This window comes from Apostichopus japonicus, chromosome 13 (assembly GCF_037975245.1).
Source record: "Apostichopus japonicus isolate 1M-3 chromosome 13, ASM3797524v1, whole genome shotgun sequence".
Lineage (NCBI taxonomy): Eukaryota > Metazoa > Echinodermata > Holothuroidea > Aspidochirotida > Stichopodidae > Apostichopus > Apostichopus japonicus.
The window spans coordinates 2,449,805-2,473,229 of NC_092573.1; the positions used below are offsets into that span (position 1 = coordinate 2,449,805).

General features: G+C 38.3%; 1 long non-coding RNA gene across 2 annotated transcripts; it reads right to left on the reverse strand.

Moving 5' to 3' along the window:
* Positions 1 to 10,699: 10,699 nt before the first annotated feature.
* LOC139978762 (uncharacterized) lies at positions 10,700 to 23,032 on the reverse strand. 2 transcript variants are annotated; one of them, XR_011797005.1, is made up of 5 exons: positions 22,742 to 23,032; positions 17,371 to 17,429; positions 16,196 to 16,363; positions 11,081 to 11,192; positions 10,700 to 10,906 (listed from the first exon to the last, which is right to left on the reverse strand). It is a non-coding gene; the product is annotated as an uncharacterized lncRNA (long non-coding RNA). The 2 variants fall into 2 exon arrangements; XR_011797006.1 differs by having other exon boundaries at positions 16,095 to 16,363.
* Between the last annotated feature and the right edge of the window lie 393 nt (positions 23,033 to 23,425).

The following is a 23,425-nucleotide window of genomic DNA, read 5'->3' on the forward strand; positions in this document are numbered from 1 at the left end:
TCTTTTTATTTCAGAATAATCGATCATTTATCCACAGATTAACATTATATTTCTACAAAAGAATGGAACTGTGGTGAAATTCTAAATACAGAGAATATTGACAGCTAAGCAAAAATGCTATGACAGGAAAGTGAAGCAAGTTGAAGAACATCTACACTGATGGCATTAAAGACCAAGGAAAGCCAGATCAGAATTAGTAACATTCAATCAACCATAGTATGAGTCCATCAGTGGTCGCGCAGAGGCCACTGCCAGTTGTTTACAACTTTTCAAACACAATTTCCTCTAACCTCGGTACCTACTATTTCAACTTATACACAATTTTGAAAACTTGTTCAAGTTTCAAATTTTGCTCATTAATATCTTTCTTTAAATTCTTGTGATAGTTCTGTCTAGTTATAATCCAGCATGTGGATGTCATTTCAACAAACCTACCCGGTGAGTGGTAATTTACAAGAAGAATGTAATGAGCTATGACTATTTCCAAATCGTTAAAGAGAGTCTACCGAAAGCAGGCTGTCGTTAGTACTTCTTTGAGGCATGTGAAGCTATCTGGTGCAATAGATGCAAATATGTAAGAAGAAAGATATTACATGTAGAACATTTCCGGTAAAATCGATAAACCAGGGAGTTGTTATGGAATCACAATTCCCTGGATAAACACCCCTAAGTGATGACATACACCAACCCTCCCCTCCCCTCCCACCGCCACCAAATATAGTTTCCGTTCATTCCTATAGTACTACAATGACACGTATATTAAATTTATCTTCTTAATTAATGGATTTGTAATTCATTCTATAACTGATCAACTTTCATGGGCGTATAGGTGTTGGAATAACAAACCAACCTATAGGGAGCAAAAAATTATCTAATTTTACAAACAGTCGACTATTTAAAGAAGAAACAAACACATACACTCTAATGTGCCTGACTATGTTGTTTTTGAAATTATGACGGCTTCATGTAACCAGTATAGCAATAAACATTCCAGTGTCAGACATCAGAGTATTGTTGAATAAGTCAATAAACTCAACATACACGAAGTATAAACTGCTTTTGATGAGGTAATTAAAATACTTGCTTAAATCAGTTTAAAATAATCACCATTTAACTATCTGGCATTGTTTTTATAACCGACAAACGGTCCTCCAAACCTTGAGTTTATAAATTTGTTTTACCATGCTTGCTTTCATATTACTTATCACTGTTCAACCATATCGCCGACGCGACAATCCATGTCTAATTCGCGTCCCGCCTTAAGTCCTACGAAAATCAAGAAGTGTTTTGATAGAAAACATCATATTATATATGTGTGTATGTGTTTATATATTTTCAACTCATTACGATATATAGGCCTATATATATATATATATATATATATATATATATATATATATATATATATATATATATATAAATATATATATATATATGTATATATATATATATATATATATATATATATATATATATATATATATATATATGTATATATATATATATATATATATATATATATATATATATATATATATATATATGTAAGTATAAGTAAAAGTATAAAAGTGGGGGTACTCCTCCTGCACCCCACCGTCCCCTTCCACCCCACCCCCCCCCCCCAATAGGTGGCCTATACAAAATTCAATAAGAAATCCGCAGGAATTTATTTAATAATTTACAGGATTTTAAATGGACAACTTGCATCAATGAAACAGGTAGCCCACACTACTGACGTGACGTAAAATTTGCACATTACTGAGAGTAAAATCAATACTACAAATCCGTTTATCCGCATTAGGTCATAGGTAACAGCAACGTGCAAAATCGGAGAACTGTTATATGCGGAAAAGTTATTAGCGCCATCTATTTCATCTTGTTTGTCTACTGTGTACTTTTTGTACAGTTCCTCCAAAGTTCAAGGTTCGAAGACAGGTTATGTTGAATTATTTTGGGGTGTGTAGTGGGAGAGCAGAGTTGAGACATATGTACGGGGGGGGGGGGGAGAGGGAGGGGGAGGAGGAGGAATTTTATTGGTGTTTAACATTAAGTTTGCTTTGTGTAGTTGAATGTTCCTATCGGATCTTGAAGAAGCAGATGAGTTTCAATGAAAGTACAGAAGTTATAATAAAAAATGATCATTAACATTACAAACTTTAAAAATGTAGTGTCAACAATTGTTTAGTCATGACTTACTTACAATAATTAGAACTTTTTTATATAAATGACTTAATAACTATATGTATAGATTATCAAGTATTGAGTATAATTCAAATAGCGTAAATGTGATTTCTCGTGAAAAATAAAATACAGAAAGGAAAGGAAAGGAAAACGTCAAGCGGTAGCCTTGGTTTAGGCAAAGGGGTCGGAATCATGAGTTAGGGGTTGGAGGTGGGGGGGGGGGCAGTTTCTAAAGGGACAATTTTCCTTATAATCTTCACTGAGATCAAGGTCCAGTGTGATTTCTTGCGCGATTATTTCCTGCTCAACGTAAACTTCAGTCAAGTATATAGCCCTCAGTTATCCCCTCCACAGCAGATGCGGCACACGTTGAGTACGTATTGACGTTATACTTTCACTTGGCATCATTTGTCTGCATATCACACAATGAAGGTGCTTTCTATTCTACACAAACCTTCTTAAAATTAATCCTAACGGAAAATCGTAAACTCTTTTATGATGTTAGGCCCTTTGCCGAAGAAAGCAGGGGATTCAATTTTCCCAAGACCGTTTATATAGGAAACTGTCAGTAGCCTGTGTTATTTTAGCTTAAGGATGTTTTTGAAAGACGTGATATCTTTTCCCACTCAGATAGAACAAGGGAGTTGTTATAGACTTGTCGTGTTTCTGTCATGGTCGCCGCTAAAGGCGGATGCATATCAGGGAATTGATAGGGTGCACTCGTTAAAGTGTTGGTACACACACACACACACATATATATATATAGATATATATATATATATATATATATATATATATATATATATATATATATATATATATATATATATATATAATCAAATATCTCTATTCGTAGTTAAGTAAGGCTACAAACCATATCATAGAACATGACAGTACTCTCAAATCAAAAGTGTGTGTGTGTGTGTTTTATATGTGAGTGTATGGGTGGTTATTTGTGCGTGTATATGTGTATGGCATGATTTGACGCTTTGACTTGTAAACACGATAAGTTCGAAAGTATAAGCTTCGATGAACTTCACAATTGGTATCTTGATCCAACTTAGTGAGTAAAAAAACGATATTGTTTTCTCTAGGGCTCAAATGTCATTTAAGGTCAACAGAGGTCAAATTTTAAAGTGATATGGTAGGGGCGGGGGGGGGGGGGGTGGTTGCGTGGGAATGTAAGGTTTTGTGTTTTCTAAAGTTCACGGGAGGGTGAGAGTCGGGAGAGGACGGTAGGGAAGGGGTGTGTTTGAGAAGTCGGGGATTTCGATTGGAAGACAATTACACCGCCCACTGGTACTGATAGCTTGCCCGGATGCATGGTGAACTTTAAACCTTGCGAATCAAAGACTAAACAACATTAACCATATTATATACAGGTACAACCTAGTAACGGTTGCTCTCAGAATCGATGCAGTTGTATGCCTCATTAACAATATGAAACTATGTCATGAAGTCAATCATAAGTAAGTCGCCCTTTCTTTTTATATTAAGCGCGATACAATAACGTGAACGTCCCTTTGTCTCTCTGTCTCTGTTAATGCACAACGCATGTTGAAACATTTCATTACTTCTTTCCACATTTTGGTTTGTGCTTCTCGGTCTTGTTTTTTCCCCCGTTAATAACAACGATGCCAGACATTCATGCCATTTCCATCCAATTTAACAGTAACCTACTTTCTATAATCCCGATTGTTTTCCATTATATAGAGTGTATTCAGAACAAAGCATAAGGTTTGCAAATCAACTATGCTAATTTAACAAGGAAGTCCCTTATTCGCGGTCGCTGAGGTAAACATGTTATAGGCTATACACAGAAAGTGATTGCACTAGTCATTACACCGAGCGATTTTGAAACGCACACCGTATTCCGATTTTTTCATTTGCGCAGAGAGAAACAGCATATAGCCTGCAGCCATGGACTTGGGCAATATATTTTTTATATAGACGTATATACCCGCAATCTTGTTCTATAAATGATCCAAACGGTTCTTCTTGCAATTCGAAAAATGAAGGGAGTTGTAAACTTCCATACAAAACATAATGAATTCCCCAAACCGTCAACCCGCCAGAACCCGGCCAAGCGGAAGACAGAGAAAATCAATAACATATAATGAAAAGGGAATTGAAAACCATGTCAATTAGTGTGTTCTTCGGAGTATATGGTATACATATATACTATTCGACACAATACAGCCTGTGTACAGTGCAAAAAAAACCCAAATTTGTAATGCATATTCATAACACAATACTTCAATATGATTGGTGGAGTATGGAACATCTCATTAAAGGCACGCATGGTGATGTAAAGTAAAACACGGCATGCCGTTTTCCGAGGACTTTCAATGTACTTTCAAGTTATAACAGGGAACAGCTACAGAGCTGGTTTGTGATGGACAAATACATGTTTTTTTGAAAGTTAGCAACATGCAGTGAGGTTTTTTAAAGATTCTTTTGGATAACATTGGTGTTATTGGCAGGTATGGACAGGAAATTTACTTAAGACTAGTACGTGTGCGTGTGTGTGTGTTGGAACGATATATTTGTGCAATCATGATTACTGGTTACTGGTGGTGATGGAAGGGGGTGGGGACGGGGAAGATACAACAAAAGGATCACTATAAAAAAAAGGGACAATATCCTCGTTAAGACATTCCACTGAAGATAATCCTGTGTGCCCGTATGTTTCATTGTCGCGACCATTAACTGTCTGTCTGGTTGCACGTGTGAGTTGGCCGATATAATTATATTCTTCGCAGTGTCAGTGAACCTTCTAAATTTGCCCACAGAGCTTAAAGGTCATGAGTACTATATCCAAATAAGCTAGAAGACCTAACCTATAATGGTCACTCACGCAGACAACTTCAACAAACATTTGACTGCAATCCTCGAAACAATTTAACATCAAGACTGAGACATTTCATTATCTAACTTCATTTAACACTTACAATTGTCTGGGAATAATTTGGACGGCCAGGATCTCTAAAGGTAGATCTACTAAGCAGTGGCGCACCTAGAATAGTTGGCACCCGGGGCGGATCCTTCCTTGTAGGAGATGCAGTCCTGGGTGGAGGGGTCTAGTGGAAGGGGATCCCCCTCCCCTTTTAGAAAATCTTGTTTAGGTAAGGTGGCCTCGATGCAAAATGGTGCTATCTTTGACAAAGTTTTGCACTGGTCACACAATGATTGACAAAAATTAGGGACATTTGTTTTGGGCTGTGGCATGGCACCTCCCCCCTGACTTGCACCCGGGCGGGACGCCCCCCCCCCTTCCCCGCTTTTTACGCCACTGCAACTAAGTAAAAACGTTGACCAACTACAACATGCTACAATGTTGGGTCAATGATATCGCCTTAAAAAAACGAAACAGTCTACAATTACGGAGGCGAGCCTGACCGGCTAGCAAGGTGAAGGAACTGCATGGGCGGGAACGATGGGAGGGGTGTGAGAGGGAGCATGCAGGGAACGATGAGATGAGGGGGGGGGGGTGCGCACCTGAGCATTTTGCGTTGTAAGAAGACACTAACTCGGAATAAGTGCTATTCAAACAGTGCTGGACTGCGGTATGACTTGCCTCGTGACCGTGAACAAGATCAAAATAAAAGTACAACAATCATGAAAGCGAAACTGAGCAATGAAATTTTGTCAAAAAAACATATCTAACGGGTTCTTAGAAATCATTTTGTAACTAACAGATTATTTTTGTATTTCTTGCTTCTTGTTTCCTATTTCACTCTATATTCGTTAGTTGTGTTTTTTCCCTTTTGCTTATATTTGATATTATTATATTTTTGCGGATTACTTTTTTATTATACTTTATTCTTTCTAATTGTGTTGTCGTGTTCACCTGCCAGTGTGTTGTAGCAGAGAGAATTCCTGCTTACGACTTATACAGTGAGTTTCAGTCAATCCTTTTAACAAGTCCGTCTAACTTTGAATAACTATATAAGCAGGGCCAGTGAATAAAGATTGAATCTGGAGCGGGGGGGGGGGGGAGGGGGCAGTGATATACGTGTGGCTTTGAATTGAAGGAGAAAGTTAGCAAATCACCTCAAATCTTCCTCCAAATAGGAACCATATACGTGCATCCCGTACCACAGCAGATTAATTTTCGATTATCAAAAAGGGCACTTATAGGTTAAACTACCAAGTAACGAGAAAGAGCATTTATTACTTATGAAACATGACAAAGATGGAAAAGGGTACTTTTCATTAACAAAACGTGACACTCCGAATTTCTGTAAAGAGGCATGTGCCCCCGGTGCCTGGACCGGGGAAAGGAAAGCTGTATAAGGCCATTACCCATTAAGTGGACATTTTTATCAACGTTTAGTTTCAGTATACCTCATAGTCCTTGAAGGATAGCTTACCTCGGGAAAATACACTATCTTTATACTAGACAGCTAAAATGGTCTGCTGACATCGTCTGTTGTGCACCTACAGAAATAAAATTGCCCCTGGGATGGACCTTAAACCTTCCTGGCGTTCTGTTACTTCTCCCCACTCCCCACCCCACCCACAACCACACCCGCCCCAAATTTGTAGGAGCTTCTACGCCAATGCCAATCCATACTCATTTGACACATCCTCAATCTTAATAAAATATTAAGATGCTTGTATACACCGTTTAGATATACCTTGCAAGGTAATTGCGATGTGTAGTCAATTGCAGTAAGTTTTTGTGTCCCACAAAGCTATAACATAAGAACTTTGTTTCGTTCGTACATCCTGGAATTTTGTACCATTAATTTCATCTCACCTGTTGCTATTTTGGTGGAATTAACGTAACAGGTTATGTTTCATATAGTTAATCTTTCCTTTCAATGCAACTATAACACCACCATATTTTTTGTAAAATTGAGTAGTTGAGAACAAGCGTGTATCTACATGTCGCTTCTTGAATTCAGCCACATGTGCATAGCTCTTAATATTGGAAAGCTTTCCGCTTCGTGCACTGCACTATGATGTCAATCAATGAACCTTCGCCAACCTTCTGATTGTTTTCACACCATGCTATTTACGACATGCGTAATTAATAGCCTAATTAACGCCCCAATTAATAGTACGATATCATTATTTCATTCCATTTAAATAAACTTGAAAATGGTAACGTCGTAATTAGTGTGTAGTCGTTATGAAGATTAAACTATAAATATTTACTCTCTGAAATAAAAAAATAGAAACCCACACTGAACAGCCTATGTTACTGATTGTATAATAACATACCAACAGAGGTGAACGTGAGGTTGTGAGGAGGAGTATTGGACTTACCCAACACTGAAAACTCGGAGACCACCCCCACCCCACCCCTTGCACACACACATACACCCAAATCTTCACCAATATGATAAATAAACACGCAAGTAGATGTTACACTTCTCTCCGGGGTTCTTGACTTAACTTGCAGGTAAGCTAATATGCATATGCACATATAGGTCTATATATATGTAGGCGAATAAATACGGGTTGTAAAAAATCTGATCTTTACTTTATGTTATTCTGCAAAACGATGCAATTGCATGGTGCCCACCCCTGTAACCCAGCTGTATCGAAAAGTCTTGACAATATACTAAACGGAATAACATCATGGCGAAAACACTTAGGAAGTCAAGTCAATAACTTCCCTTGCAAAGAATTGCCTCTGTAAATTGACTCAAAACATTTATGCTCGAAGGATTACGAAGCTCGCTGAACGGAATTAAATGTCTTTCTAAATGACCATCGTTACTACTCTAAAGCACTTTCCTATGTTAGGCATTCAATGAATGATTTTTATGAACTAATGCATGCGCCTTACAGCCGTTTCCTTGGCAACCATGAGATGACGTCTAAAGTCGAATGTTATGAAATTGATACAACACAGCGTACAAAATCTAAGAAATCTTCTTTTCTTTCTGTTTTTTTTACCCTCATAAAACAACTATCGGATATTCATTCAGACTTTTCTTACTGATCGAGGGAGAACCAATTTTGACTTACAGCTCTTTTTAGTTCTGTTTTTATTTTATTTTTTAGATGTCTCTCGGTGATCCTCGGGGTGAGCTGCGGTTCAGTGGTTTGGTTTTATGCCTGAAGAGTTTAAAAAAGGCCGTGCATGACCAAACGATATTACCTCCAAAAAAATGTATAGATAACCGCAACCGTTGCTGGTGTGAGCCTCAATTTCTGCTTCGAGGTCTTTTCCCTATTAATATAAAATAAAGGTTTGATATTTTGGTGCCTTGCGGCGTTTCGTTCAATTATAAATCAGGTTTTCTAGTGTGGAAATAGTCAGTATACAACAACGGTATGCAACTTATATGTAACGAAGTTCGTTGATAAATTTAACATGATTTCATCGTCGATACCCTCGAAACTCATTTAAATAACAGAATAATAGAAAGGAAAATGCCTCTTGGTTTTCCTTCAATGACGTCATCAAAATCTTCCTTAATATGAACAGAGAAAGAGAGAGAGGGACATTGAACCCGCGAAGAGTTCCCTAGCCGTTAGTTAGAGTCTGTTAGACAGCGGTCTAGCATTCACAGTTATATATAATTCACATGTCATGAACAGATTTGGGTACGACACCTGGGAGGTTGATATTAAGAACTCCATGAGAGCACGCACGCACGCACGCACGCACACCATACGCATATACATTGTGGAACTAACATTATATGGACGCTGGTTGATGTTGTAAGCAACGTCACCTCTTTCCCGCCCAAAATGCAACCTCCCAATCCCAATATGCACCTTCATCACATCCATATGCATTTGAGTTTCAACAAACTCGAATGTTACTTCTTTTCTATAAAGCCAAAACAGATAAGATTCATTGCGTTGCAAACCAAATAGCACGCATACCGGTACCGGCTTACACAGTATTGTAAAACCAGTTCTTAAATGTGCACACAGTGCCAATCTACTCTGTGGGGGGAAAAGGATTCGGTGGACTTTGTCGTTGCTATGATCTGAAGAAAATAAAAAGAAAGCGTTATCAGCTATTTCTTACAGCTTCTTTGGACCGAGCGACTGTAAGTAAAATTGGCGGGAACAGTGTCGGTTATAATTATAGGCTAGTGTTACACTGAATCACAGGCACCTATAATTTATCGATATCTTTTGTTTCCATAAAAAAAAGATAGTGAAGAAAAAAAGTCACTTTAAGCTTCGTAGTAGTAACGGTACATTTTGAACATGGTGGAGAAAAAAAAAGACAATTATCGCTCTGTTATGGAAATACCATGATGCATTTCACTTCACTACATAATGACATCATCTCCTTAGAAAACATCTTTGAAATATTTTATTTGCAATATCTCTTCAAATTTTGTTCCCCGACCGTTCCATTATTGTCCTTAAATACTATTTAATGGCCCATTGGGGTTTACGTATAGCGATGTGAACTTCTTGAGATATAAATGTTTGGTTCAAATTGGAACCTTTAAGGCAGATTGCCAAAAAGCCCTTGCTTAATTTTAAAAACCGTTTAGGCAAATCAAAACACTTCACATCTGACTGTTGGCAAAACTTGTAGACACCTGAAAGAAGCGCCTCCCTCTTCTATTGGCATATTTGATGAGATCTGCCTTTAAAAAAAAAATGTCTTTTTGCGACGGTAGAACCTCAAGCGTTAATTTGCGAAAAAGTCGTTAAAAGCATGTTTTGTTAGAAAAAAAAACTCAGCAAAGGTTGAACATTAGCTTCGCAAGCAGAAAGGTCAAAATAATCGGTGTCTCTTTCCTTTCTTCCCTGCATGATCAAGTATATAAAGAAAATATGAAAGAGAGCGAAAGGAGAGAGATGTGGAGAGACAGAGAAGGGATAGAGAGAGACGAGCAGAAGGAAACATCCTATGAAATAAACTAGATCTCACTGAAGGTTACACACAGAGGTGTCTTGTTGTATTGAACAACGTGTGTGGCTTGGCATTAATATATACACTTATGGAATCGTCGACTGCAGTCGTATACTTTGGACGAATTTATGTCACATCCTGATTTGTCGCAATATGGCAAACGTGCATGTTAGCACTTATGTGCGTAGAATATGGCACATTCTAGAACTACACTGCCGGAATGACAATATGGCGACACAGATTACTCAAAATGTTATCTAATATGCCATTTAAAATTTAAAATGCAAATCAATAATTGGCTATATATAGGAAAGGGGTTTGAACCATGCAGCGGCCTTAGGAATAGCCATGGGATATAAGTTCGAAATTGCTTGTCGCGGATCTCCTATGTAGTTGAGATGCTATAGGCAGAACTGACAACAGAGTACTGTACAAATAAATGTGTAGTGTAACTAGGTAGCTGTTACTCTAAAACTGGTGTAACTGGGACTCACATCTTAGTTTCCGTCATTCGATACAGGTAATTAAGCGACTTGGGGAGGAATTTCAAGGGACACCTCCGACCCTTTTGCTTCATTGTGTATAAGTGACGTGTAAGCAAAACTCAATAATAACGACAGAATTCTTTTTTCCTATATTCAAAGTTTGTTATCATTCATACCAGACATCCTTCGGTCACGTGGCAAAGAAACAATTACCTTTATTTGCTCCCCGAGCATCAAAGAGATGAACACGTCATCTGCCATGCGTAGAGAGACTAGAGGCAAACTTTATACGCCCGTGCATAAACAATGTCATTTCCAGGTATGCACACGGCTCGTGAACTATATGACGAGCGGTTTGTACGATAGGGCCAAGTCATTTGCCACTTACCACAAGAGCCTGTAAAAAAAAATATATAAAAAAAGAGAGAGAAAAATGGAAAGAAAGAAGGAAAGAGTGCACATGCGTCGGTATTGACTCGTCATTTCGCGCGGCTCGGAGGACAAAGTTAATCCATTTCAAAGGTAATCCGTAACTTAACTAATGGCAGCAAGCATTATTACTAATATTTACCCTTTGGGCGTTCAATATATGTATCCGTTGTAAATGAGTATATGTGGGCGGCTGCACTGGTGCTTCACACGGCCAGATGGCTAGGACATGCGCTCGAAAATCTTTTTCCTGACTATAGGGAAGAAAGAAGGAAAAAAAGACAACCGGTTTGAGTTGTCAAACGCAGACACACCCGGTGCACGTATGCACCCCAAGGGCACGCATGTTGTTACGTCAGATATAGAAAAATATGACGAGACAGCTTCAAATTTAAGTATTCCAGTGTCGATGAATGCTATGAACTTTTCATCACGTCACAAAATAGCCAAACAGATTAACATCTTACACACTGATATGCTAACTGCATAACGTACGTAATGATATAGCTAATACGTGCATGGGATCTTTCTAAAAAGCCACGTGACCATGCGAAAACTTCACCAAAACTGGCCGCCGCAGTACTGACAAGAAATGAGTTTTAAAAGGTAGTCTCTCGAAGTCCTCGAAGTAAGTTAAGTGTTTTTTTGCCCTTCACAAAGGGAGTGGAACCCTGTAATGAATAATATCGGTCTACTGGTTTCCCCTTAATCGTAAATCTGAAAGTTCATGACGACAATTTGCAAATTTTCTGTCTTTCTTCGTCACATGCCTTAGAAGAAGAGGGGCGACGGAGAAGAGATATTTGAGTCGAAGTAGCCTATAGGCTATGATCATGCTGCCAAGGGGATGTGTTCGGGTGGATGTATGGATTAAGGGATGTTCCTTAAGCGTTTACACTTATATATACTAATATTTTGTAAATATAACATGTTATATATATATATATAATATATATATATCTATATATATATCTATATACAGGCGCGTATCCAGGATTTTCTAACCCGGGGGGCGCGAATTACTATCTAAGCGGAGCGCCACCATCGGTCGGCGCGCAGCGTACAAGAAAATTTCTGGTTTTGATAACCCCCCCCCCCCCAGATCACCGGAAACGGCACTTCTCGGGCTTGAAATGACCAACCAGATGTACACTTTTGGCCTGAGAACCAAGTATTTCCTAATAGTTTTTTTTTTCATACATAACCTTTTTGAAGATTGTCAACCCGGCACACGTCATGTTCGACCTGATCGCATGTCCTGTGGGTCTTTGCTTTTGTAGGTGATTCTACGTCGCGGCCCACAATACCCGTCAGCCCCACTTTTCAAGGTTTTAAGCCCCAAATTTGTTCAGAATTTGAAAATTCACATTTCTCGTGAATAAACTCACTTCAAAACATACCCATAATGTTGTACAAAATTTCATCTATGGACAACCTAACAGACCGGTCAAAATTGCACGAGTAGAGGGAAGTGTGATGCAGAATGTTGGTGAAGGAATTTTCGAAAATTCAGACACAGTTAATTTATTGGTGTACAAATATTAAACCTCTTATAACGGCTATTATAAAACTTGGTTGAAGGAAATGAAAAAATAGCAGATATTTCCGAAACCGAACACTACACACATAGGCGTAGGAGGCGCGGCGGCAGTGGCGGAGCTAGGGGTATTGGTCAGGAGGGGCGAGAATGGTCTGTAGGGGCGCTTTCGACACTATCTAAGCAGAGCGCCACCACTGGTTGGCGCGTAGCACACAGACAAATTTTGAGTAAAGATACTCCCTAGATCGCCGGAAATGACCCTTTCAGGGCCTGGCTAATTTGCAGATAAACGAAGAATAGGGTGTCATCGCCAAATTACACCAACAAAATGTGACAATTTTGGCCGAAAATGCCTCCCAGATCGCTGGAAATGGCACTACCCAGGACCATTTGTTAGCGCGAAGCGTACAAGCAAATTTTGGCCGAAAATGTCTCCCAGATCGCTGGAAATGACATATCCCAGGCCTTGTAAGTTGCATCTAAGCACTTTCTATTTTGAAATTACTTAGCGATATCATTTAAAAAAAAATGCTGAATGGGGGGGGGGGGGCGGTCGCCCCCATCCCAAAATGCGTCATGTTCCCCGACGACACGGTCGAGTTCGAGACCAGCCACAGTTGGTTTCATAGCACAATTCTACACACGCGTTTTGATAGACCATATATAGTATATATATAGATCATTAGTGAGAGAGGAAAATGGAAACGTCAAAAAAATGGAGTTGTCGGTGTAAGGGGTAGGGTGAGGCACACTTTTACGAAATCATTGATCCGTCACTGGCATACTCTTCAGCGCTGTAATGATGTCACTGTTCCTCTTTCTCTTCCCGGTGTCTTCGCGTTTTTCTTTTACTCCCTCCTTTTCTCCTTCTTCTCTCTTTCTTCTTTTTCTTTTCCCTTCCTTCCTTCCTCTCCTCCTCCTCTTTTTCCCCTCTTTTTTTCCTTTTTTCTTCTCTTTTTTCCTTCTCTCCTCTTTTTCTTACCCGGGAGGCGCGCGCCCCCAACACCGCCCCCTGGGTACGCACCTGATATATATATATATATATATATATATATATATATATATATATATATATATATATATATATATATATATATATATATATATAATATATATTTATAAAGCCTGCGAATGCATACGCCTAAATGTAAACCTAATTGTTGAAAATCATATGCATGCCGAGCCTGGTTTTGCATCACGGTTGTTTTGGCGCGCATAATCTTTCTGATACGCCTTTAATCTCCAGATGGATGAAGATTTGTTGTTTTTTCTTGTTACATAGCTTTTAATACGTCTCTTCAAATATATAGCGATTGCAAGCCTTGATCCGAATGATTTTTAATAACAACGATCGTATGCAAATCTAATTAAACTGCTATTTCACTTCACTCAGTCTGATTAAATTTGTACAAGCGTATATGTCGAGTCGAAGCCTGCATGCACGGAACCATTTTAATTTTTAATAACTTATTATTTTTTTTATAAAAATTAGTAACCGTTATTGAGCATACATGAGGAAACATTGTTTGCCTTTACTATGGGCAATTTGCGTAACTGATGTCATAATATATATATATATATATAGTAGTGTACTAGGCCAATGGAGTGTATACAGCCGTCCGTATACAGCAGGTGGCGATATGTCAGGAGTATGCGATGCCGTGCGCACATTTATCATTATCAAGTCAACAATTCAATTATGGAAACCTTATAAATCAAATTAACAACTTGAACAGGACTGTTTAAAGGACGACTTTGACAGAATATCAATCGCTATAAGTCTTAGTCCAAGATTTTGTTTTTATTAAATGGAGTGCTAGTAACGTTTTTATAGCTATTCCGGTTTTCAAAACATTCAGCTTCAAAATATATACTAAATCTATGGAATGCTCCTTTAAGGCTAAACTGATGATGACGTCGGCTCCTCAGTCCTGACCTAAAATATAAAAGTAATACTTTGTTTGTTTTTTTCTATTCTTATAACTCGACCAAAATCATGTTCTTTAAGCTTCACACGAACCACATAACACCCTGGGATGACATTCAATACCGTTTGTCATTGAAAAAAATATAACTAGAGGTTTTCCCGGTTGAGTTTTCTTAAGTTTCAGCATAAATGACAATTGTTTGACTTTTAAGCAAACTCCGCTGATGGAATACTGATATAAGGATTTTCTTAACAATAAATGTCCTTTTTCTCATTTTCTATATTGAACAAATGATAAACTGACGTATAAAATTTCGTCCTTCGTTTCAACCGTCTCCAGTGTCGTTATCTCAGCGCGTAGGACATATCTTACTTTAATTTATATTAGTGACGTCATCGTGACGTCACGTGATGCCACACGCCCTCGTTTATGCAGCGAATTTGCAGCATTTACATATCGACTATACACACTACACATATATATATACCGTATATACATATATATATCTACGATTCCAATTATATATATATATATATATATATATATATATATATATATATATATATATATATATATATATATATATATATATATATATATATATATTTATTTATATATATATATATACATATATAGATAAGTATATATATAAATACATAAAATAAAAGTGAACTAAAGACTAATTGTCGGCCGAGCTGCCATTAACGTCTGCGACCCAGTTTGATTGAGATATGATTATAATTTATGATTTATTCTCTACTTCATCAACCTCAAAACCGTGAAAATCATGAAGGCGGGAGACGGTCATACATCTTCCTAAAGAAGTATGATTGTATATAAACGAAGATCCCGTGAAGGTATTAATCACGTCAAAAGGTTTAACTGTGAATCTATCAGAAGAAACGGCTTAGCATAATAGGTAGTCAAAGAAGTGACTATTGTGAAACTTAACTAGCCGCAACACGCAAAAGATGCAACCACAATTACGTATAATTTAAAATCCGGTCAGCATATTGACGTTTTTGTAAAGTGGTTTATGATTAAAAAAAAAAATCTCCGCGGTGAACGACTAAAAAAAACGTAGTCTTGTTAAACTCGCGTTCTTGTAAAAGAGATGGCCTCAGCAAGCTTTCAGCAAGCTCGCGAGAAATCCCATGCGCAGGCGCAATACAGCATTTACTGTGATAAATGCGTATGACCTTAACGAAACACCGAGAGCGCAATTTACGAGCGGAGCGTCTCAAATTGCTTTTAGTACCCTCTGGGAATAACTTTTCCAATTCCTAAATCCAGACTTAGCATCCACGCTTATTATTATTTTGAGCTGTTCGTCCCTGAGGTTTTTTACGGCTTGAGGGAAACAGGGACAGATAACAACAACATTCCTGGCTTGTGGTATTTATCACCCGTTCTTATACAAAACGACCCTCCGCTGTGTAATACAGTACAGCTGTGATTTATATCATCGCTGTCAGCATGCGCGCCAGTTTCGTCCCGCTGAAAGGCCCGTGATGGGGGGAGGAACCACCCACTAATGAGACGACGTTTTGCCAAGAAGGCTGCCATTGGTGGATAGCGTACATAAAATTATGAACGCGACGTAGAAATAATGGCTGCCCTCGTATTGTACGAAGCATGTAATATTAATTTATCGAAGTTGTAAGGCTTTCATGTAGATGCTACTGTACCAGTATATGTCTATTCCATGAGGGAAATACCGCAATAGTATCACACATTTGAGCATCACCATGGTGTAAATGTATCTGTGCGTGTGTGCACGGCTGCTTACATCGTTTCACAGGTGGTTTTCAAGTGTCTTCCTCTGGTTTAAATCTTCTACACTTTTGAATATTTCAGTGTCGCTACATCTGTTCATTGGTTTGCTTCTCTTGCATGTGTTCCATGTCAACTTGTACGTTGCTCATTTCTTTTGTTTTACTTCTTTCCTTTTGTTCCTCTTACGTGTACAGAAAATGAAACAAACATATAATGAAGACATATAAACAATATAACAAACAATATATCCATATAACAAACAATATAAACAATATAAACCATATAAACCATATAAACAATATAAACAATATAAACAATTTAAACAATATAAACAATATAAACAATACAAACAATATAAATATAAAGACAGAAGACATCAGGACTGATAGAAAATTGTAAAGTCTTTCAAAAATGTGTCTCCTCTTTGGACAATGGTAGGCCTATGGTAGACAATGGTAGGCCTATGACTATGGTAGGCCTACGGTAGACAATGGTAGGCCTATGGTAGTCCCATGGCCATGGTATGCCTTTGGTAGACAATGGTAGGCCTATGACAATGGTAGGCCTATGACAATGGTAGGCCTATGGTAGACAATGGTAGGCCTATGGTAGACAATGGTAGGCCTACGGTAGACAATGGTAGGCCTATGGTAGACAATGGTAGGCCCATGACCATGGTATGCCTTTGGTAGACAATGGTAGGCCTATGACAATGGTAGGCCTATGACAATGGTAGGCCTATGGTAGACAATGGTAGACCTATGACAATGGTAAGCCTATGGTAGACAATGGTAGACAATGGTAGGCCTATGGTAGACAATGGTAGGCCTATGGTAGACAATGGTAAGCCTATGACAATGGTAGGCCTATGGCAATGGTAGGTCTATGGTGGACAATGGTAGGCCTATGACAGTGGTAGGCCTATGGTAGAAAATGGTAGGCCTGTGACAATGGTTGGCCTATGGTAGACAATGGTAGGCCTATGGTAGGCAATGGTAGGCCAATGGCAATGGTAGGCCTTTGGTAGACAATGGTAGGCCTATATATTGAAAGCTGTTTTTTTAAAAGAAAGAGTCTTTTTTTAAACTGTAAATTGCCCAAAGGTGGATCTTCTCCATGAGGTCAATTCATAAAATCGTTGGTCACTGTCAGGGTTAGGTGATGTAAGCTTTTTCTTTTTCTAACCACCTCAAAGTACAGCTTCAATGGATGACTTTAGTCAGAAATTTAGTCTTAATATATTAGTCCTAGAACAACAACAAGAAAGAAAAGAAAATATGTAGGTGTTACAGTAAAGTCTCTTTATAAAGTTGTTCAGTTTTCCAAGATATTTTCACCTTTAAAATATGTTAAATATTTGCAATGCTCCCTTAAGGCTAACTTAAATATGACGTCAGCTCCTCGGTGCAGATCTCAATGTTAATTCATTGTATTATAATTCTGACATTCTCAACCAAAGCTTGTTCTTTCAACTTCACATAAGCAACATCTGTGGGTGACAATCGATGCCATTTCCCCTTGAAAATCATTGTAGCGCAATGTGTTTAATGTCATTTGAGGTCAATAAGGTCCTATCTTCCCCCATTAGGTTTTGTGCTGCATCTGTGTATTACACTAAATAATCCAGGCAAAAACAAGAGGGTAATTCATGCAACTGCAGATCTCATCTCCTCCATGATATAAGTGGGTTACCACTGAATGCATCTGGTTGATATCTTTGTTAATAGGCTGGAATCCAGTATTTACGTCTTAGTTTAGTTTAGAGTAAAGAAAAGTATATGGAATCCTCAAAAATTAGGACCATTTAAAAGAAGGGGGGAACCACCAATGTTGTTTCATGCAAGGCATCAATTTTGGGCCAATTTCAGCTCTGACCTATATTGTCCTTTCAAACTAACTCTCAACATCCAAAATTAATATTCTAGTATTTGTATCATAATTCTCTACATATAATGTGGTGCAATGGCTCTCTCTTACTTGTTGACAAGCAGAAAAATAATAGCTACAAACCAATTTTTAGGTTTTTCGACAATTGGCCTCTGACGTTAGACCTAAGACTGCATCAATCATGCAGGCACAAAGGTTACAAGGTCAGACACCTACTCTCCAAGTTAGAACTTAATCGGACTTATGGTGTAGCAGGAGTTCGCGACACGCCTTTTCGCACAAATGAGGCCAAATTGACCTTAATTGACCTCTGGCTTCGACCCTAAACACCAAAATCTGCACTATTTTAAATATCGTGTGGTTTCATGGTTTCTTCCTACTGACATGTTGACATGTATAAACTGGCTAAAAACCATTTTTTGACCTCTGACCTATGACGTAATCAATCACGCAGGCACGAGTGTACATGGTCAGGCACTTACCCACCAATTTTGAACGTGCTCGGGCTTACGGTCTAGAAGGAGTTCGCGACACACTTTTTCGCACAATTTAGGTCAATTTGACCATTGGCCTACATTGAACTTTGGCCTCGATCTTTAACAACCACATAAGTACTATTTTTTGAAGAATTCCCATTATTCTCTACATTTCGTGTGGTGTAAGGGTTTCTTTCTACATCAAGCAGAAAATGGCTCAAAATACATTTTGTTAACCTTGACCTCTGACCTTTGACTTCATCAATCACACAGGCACGAGTTTACATGGTCAGGCACCTACCCAACAAGTGTGAGCGTGATCGGACTTACTGTCTTGGAGGAGCTCGCGACATACTTTTTTCGCATAATTTATTCCAATTTGACCTTTTACCTATAATGACTTTTAACCCCTACCCTGAACACCTAAATCTGTCATATTTCTAATTCTTCTAATCATTATATTCCTATTGTGTGGTTTAATGGCTTACCCCTTACATCAAGCAGAAAATGGCTACAACCCAATTTTTAGGTTTCTTGACATTTGACCTTGACCTATGACGTCATCAATCACGCAGGTACGAGTTTACATGGCACCTACCCACCAAATTTGAACTTACGGTCTAGGATGAGTTCGCGACACCCGCCTGTTTTGTTCACTCACTCACTCATTGACACACTCACTCACTTAGCCTACTCACACACTTTATCACATTTCTGATGTGGGTGAAGTGCAATACCTCATCCCCATGTGTATTACATGTAGGGAGGTGAGATAATTAAAAGCGTTACGTAGAAACGCAACCTGGCTGGCATGAATGCAATGGGTTTTTTTAATGGTTTACAACATATCAAAATAATTATGTGTTTAAAGTCATTCTTTAAAGGTAATGTTTCTTTCTTTGTGTCTTCTTGCGTGGAGTATGACATATTAAGAATATAAATCGTGCCTAGTAACTTGTTAACCACGAGGACTGTGATGCATGAGATCATACCGTTGTTATTCTTCACGCAATACCAAATTGTCAAAATGATCGATATAATACTCATTTCCAAGTCTGTTTCTCTACTTGAAGTACTAATGTTCTTTTAAACTCCAGTCAACTTGTGTTAATGTCTTCTTCAAAAGCTATAGGGTCAACGTTATAGCAAGCCGACCGTGAGAGAATGAAATGAACGGTGTGTCAACAAACATAAGCGATTCTGTATAAATTATAAAGTTGTGCGTTAAATGAACTGAATCAACTATTGGGAAAGTGTTCTGTAGTAAGTGAATTTCCTTTACATGAGTCCTCTTAGGTCACCAATACGAACTATATAATGAGCTATAAGGCCATCGACATACATGGAGCTATATAAGGCTATAGCATTGACTAAATAATATATTTGACTCCTCATTCACTTCCAGTTGACTGAACCAATCGGCAAAGAATTATAACTTCCCATAAATATAGTCACAATCCAGCAGAAATCAGTACCAGTCGTATTGACAAAACTGCCATGCCGACACTATTCTCTCATAGAAAGTTTCAATTCCTGCTACTCCTTGTCACTTTAGGTGTTAAGAAGAGCTAGTTTTGCTCGAAAGCTCTGCAAAAATCAAACATTGGCTGTTTTACTATCCTAAACACTATAGGCTATGGACGCTGATCTGGATTTTCTGTTCTGGATTTTCCAACTTACTACAATTTCAGTTATATATATATTCATTTGCCTTTGTCGTTTACCTCCATTTCATTAAAATAGAGTCTGTTCAAAGTATCTCTTTCGAGACCTGGCTTTAGGAATCACAAATGATTTCGAGTTGGTTAACATCATGTTTGATCTCTATAGTGTAAGGCAGATATGTCATCAAAACAGAACTAGTATTGTTTGATACAGGTGACAATCGCCTACAGTGGAATTACGACCTTCCTAACCGGTTTCGAACCTCTGGACATACAATCAGCGCCCATAGCCTATAGTGGTTAGGGTGTCCGCATATAAAAGGAGGCCCGGGTTCCAATCCCGGTGGAGGCTGGAAGTTTTTTCACTGTTATATATATATATATATATATATATAACTGAAATCGTAATGAGTTGGAAAATTCAGAACAGTGAAAAACTTCCAGCCTCCACCGGGATTCGAGCCCGGGCCTCCCGCTTTATATGCGGACACCATAACCACTACGCTATGGACGCTGATTGTATGTCCAGAGGTTCGAAACCGATAAGGAAGGTCGTATATATATATATATATATATATATATATATATATATATATATATATATATATATATATATATATATATTTGCAGTGACCAACAGTTTTCATTCCGCACAGACTTGACCTAGTTGTAAACGATAAATACGGACAATATGTTCGGATACTATTACTGCGTCAATGATGTTCACGGTAGTGGAGAGATGATAAGCCTAGATCACTTACGATTGGTCAGGACATTTATTCGATCGATATGAATGAAGCTACAATAGTTTGTGAGAAATTTTTCCACCTATTTCGGAGAAAATTCACCGAATCAATTCTCACACAAAAGGGAACCCTTTTTATATTTTCGCCATTTCATACCCTCGATGATATCACATACCCCGGAGCTATTGACCCATTATAGTGTTTAACCATGCATTTGCATAAAGGTTTATGCGTCTTCTATTCTGTCGCTAAACCTTTTGGTGGAACTTTAGGGGCGCTCTATTAACGTTAGCTAATTGGGGATCGAGGAAGGATGATAATGCATGTAACATTAATAAATAATGATGATGATGAAGATGACGATGATGACGACGACGATGACGACGACAATGATGACGAAGATGACGACGACGACGAAGATGACCGTCGGTGACGGTACGTTGACGATGGCGATGGCGATGTCGACGATGATGATGATGGTGATGATCGTGGTCATGGTAATGATGATGAAGATGATGGTGAAATGGTGATGATGTTGTTGTTGTTGATGATGATAATGATTGTGACGGTGATGGTGATGGCGATGGCGATGGCGATGGCGATGATGTTGATGGTGATTATGGTGGTGATGGTGATGATGAAGATGATGGTGGTGATGGTGATGATGATGTTGATGATGATGATGATGATTGTGATGGCGATTGGCGATGGTGATGGCGACGACGACGACGAAAACGACGGTAACGATGGCGATCGCGATGGCGATGGTGTTGGTGATGGTGATGATGATGATGATGATGATGATGATGATGATGATGATGATGATGATGATGATGATGATGATGATGATGATGATGATCATGATCATGATCATGATGATCATGATGATGATGATGATCATGATCATGATGATGATCATGATGATGATCATGATGATGATGATCATCATCATCATCATCATCATCATCATGATCATGATGATGATGATGATGATGATGATGATGATGATGATGATGATGATGATGATGATGATGATGATGATGATGATGATGATGATGATGATGATCATCATCATCATCATCATGATCATCATGATCATCATCATCATCATGATCATCATCATCATGATCATCATCATCATCATCATCATCATCATCATCATCATCATCATCATCATCATCATCATCATCATCATCATCATCATCAATCATGAGTTGCAGTGGTCTCGTGGTACGTATACTGTAAGTGACGTCAGACTTGCTGTACGGTAACCTTAAAGGAACACCAAATTCTTGAAATTTAAACATGTGAAATGAGACACATTGGTCTACTAACTCCCAACTTCATTTCGATTTGATGAGCGCATTACACAACAATCCATTCCTTTAGTATCACAATTCCTGTAAACACAGAGACCCTGAATCCATGAAAAGGTGGTCTGCATGCATAGCTTTATTTCGTTTTCAAATTTTCTTAATTTATTATAAGTTTATACAATTCATTCAAAGATATTTTAAATTCATGCACGACATTCTATATTTATTTTATAGTTTATTACTGCTACTCGCTTGAAATATTACTATAATAAGAATTGAACATTGCTTTCAAACTTTAGTGACGGGTATAGATCTTATCTTGCTTTAATTTGGAACGCCATACATTCACAGAGCGTCACCGAAATGATGGGAATGGCTCATTCATATATAGCTCACAAAAATCGTATCCTGTATTCGCCTATCATATACCATACAACTAGGCCTACCTTATTTATATGGTGGATGCTTACCCGTATCTTATATATTTTCGAATTCTTCCTAACCATTGAAAATGACATATACTTTGCGACATGAAGAAGAACTTATACGTCCTGAAACTACTCCGTCGCTAACCCTTTTCCAATCAATTTCCTGACATTTTCATCTTCCCTGTTGTACAAAAAAGGCGCGAAAATAGAGCAAACAAAACTGTTATCTTTCAGACAACCGTGACTTCGATGCTCTGCGATCACGCATGTGTCTTAGACAGCGCAGTCTCTTATTTCAGTCCAAAGTAAGTGCAGCTTGCATATTTTGTTCCAATGCCCGCCCATATACTTTATATGCAATTGGAATTCGTGTTTACTCTCTATGGTCGGATGCCTGCTGAAAATAATCCCCAGGCCAAATTACACCAACGGGTTGTAGAAAGCAAGGGACCGTGAAGCTTGCTAACTTCAACCGCATGAAAGGGAATTATTATCTCCAGTGAACTTCGAGTCGATCATGCGGAAGCGATAGGCGAGTAGTCAAGCGTGCCGAATAATTCACACTTTGCTGAATTCGCAAAACCCGCATTTTTTTCAGATCGTCAAAAGGGAGGTGAGTTGTGCAGCAAATTCTCGTCAGAGCGTGAGATTTTGGCAAGAGAAGAGGGCAATATGGATCAGTGCTACATCAATAGCGAAGATATATTGATCAAAACGATATTGCCT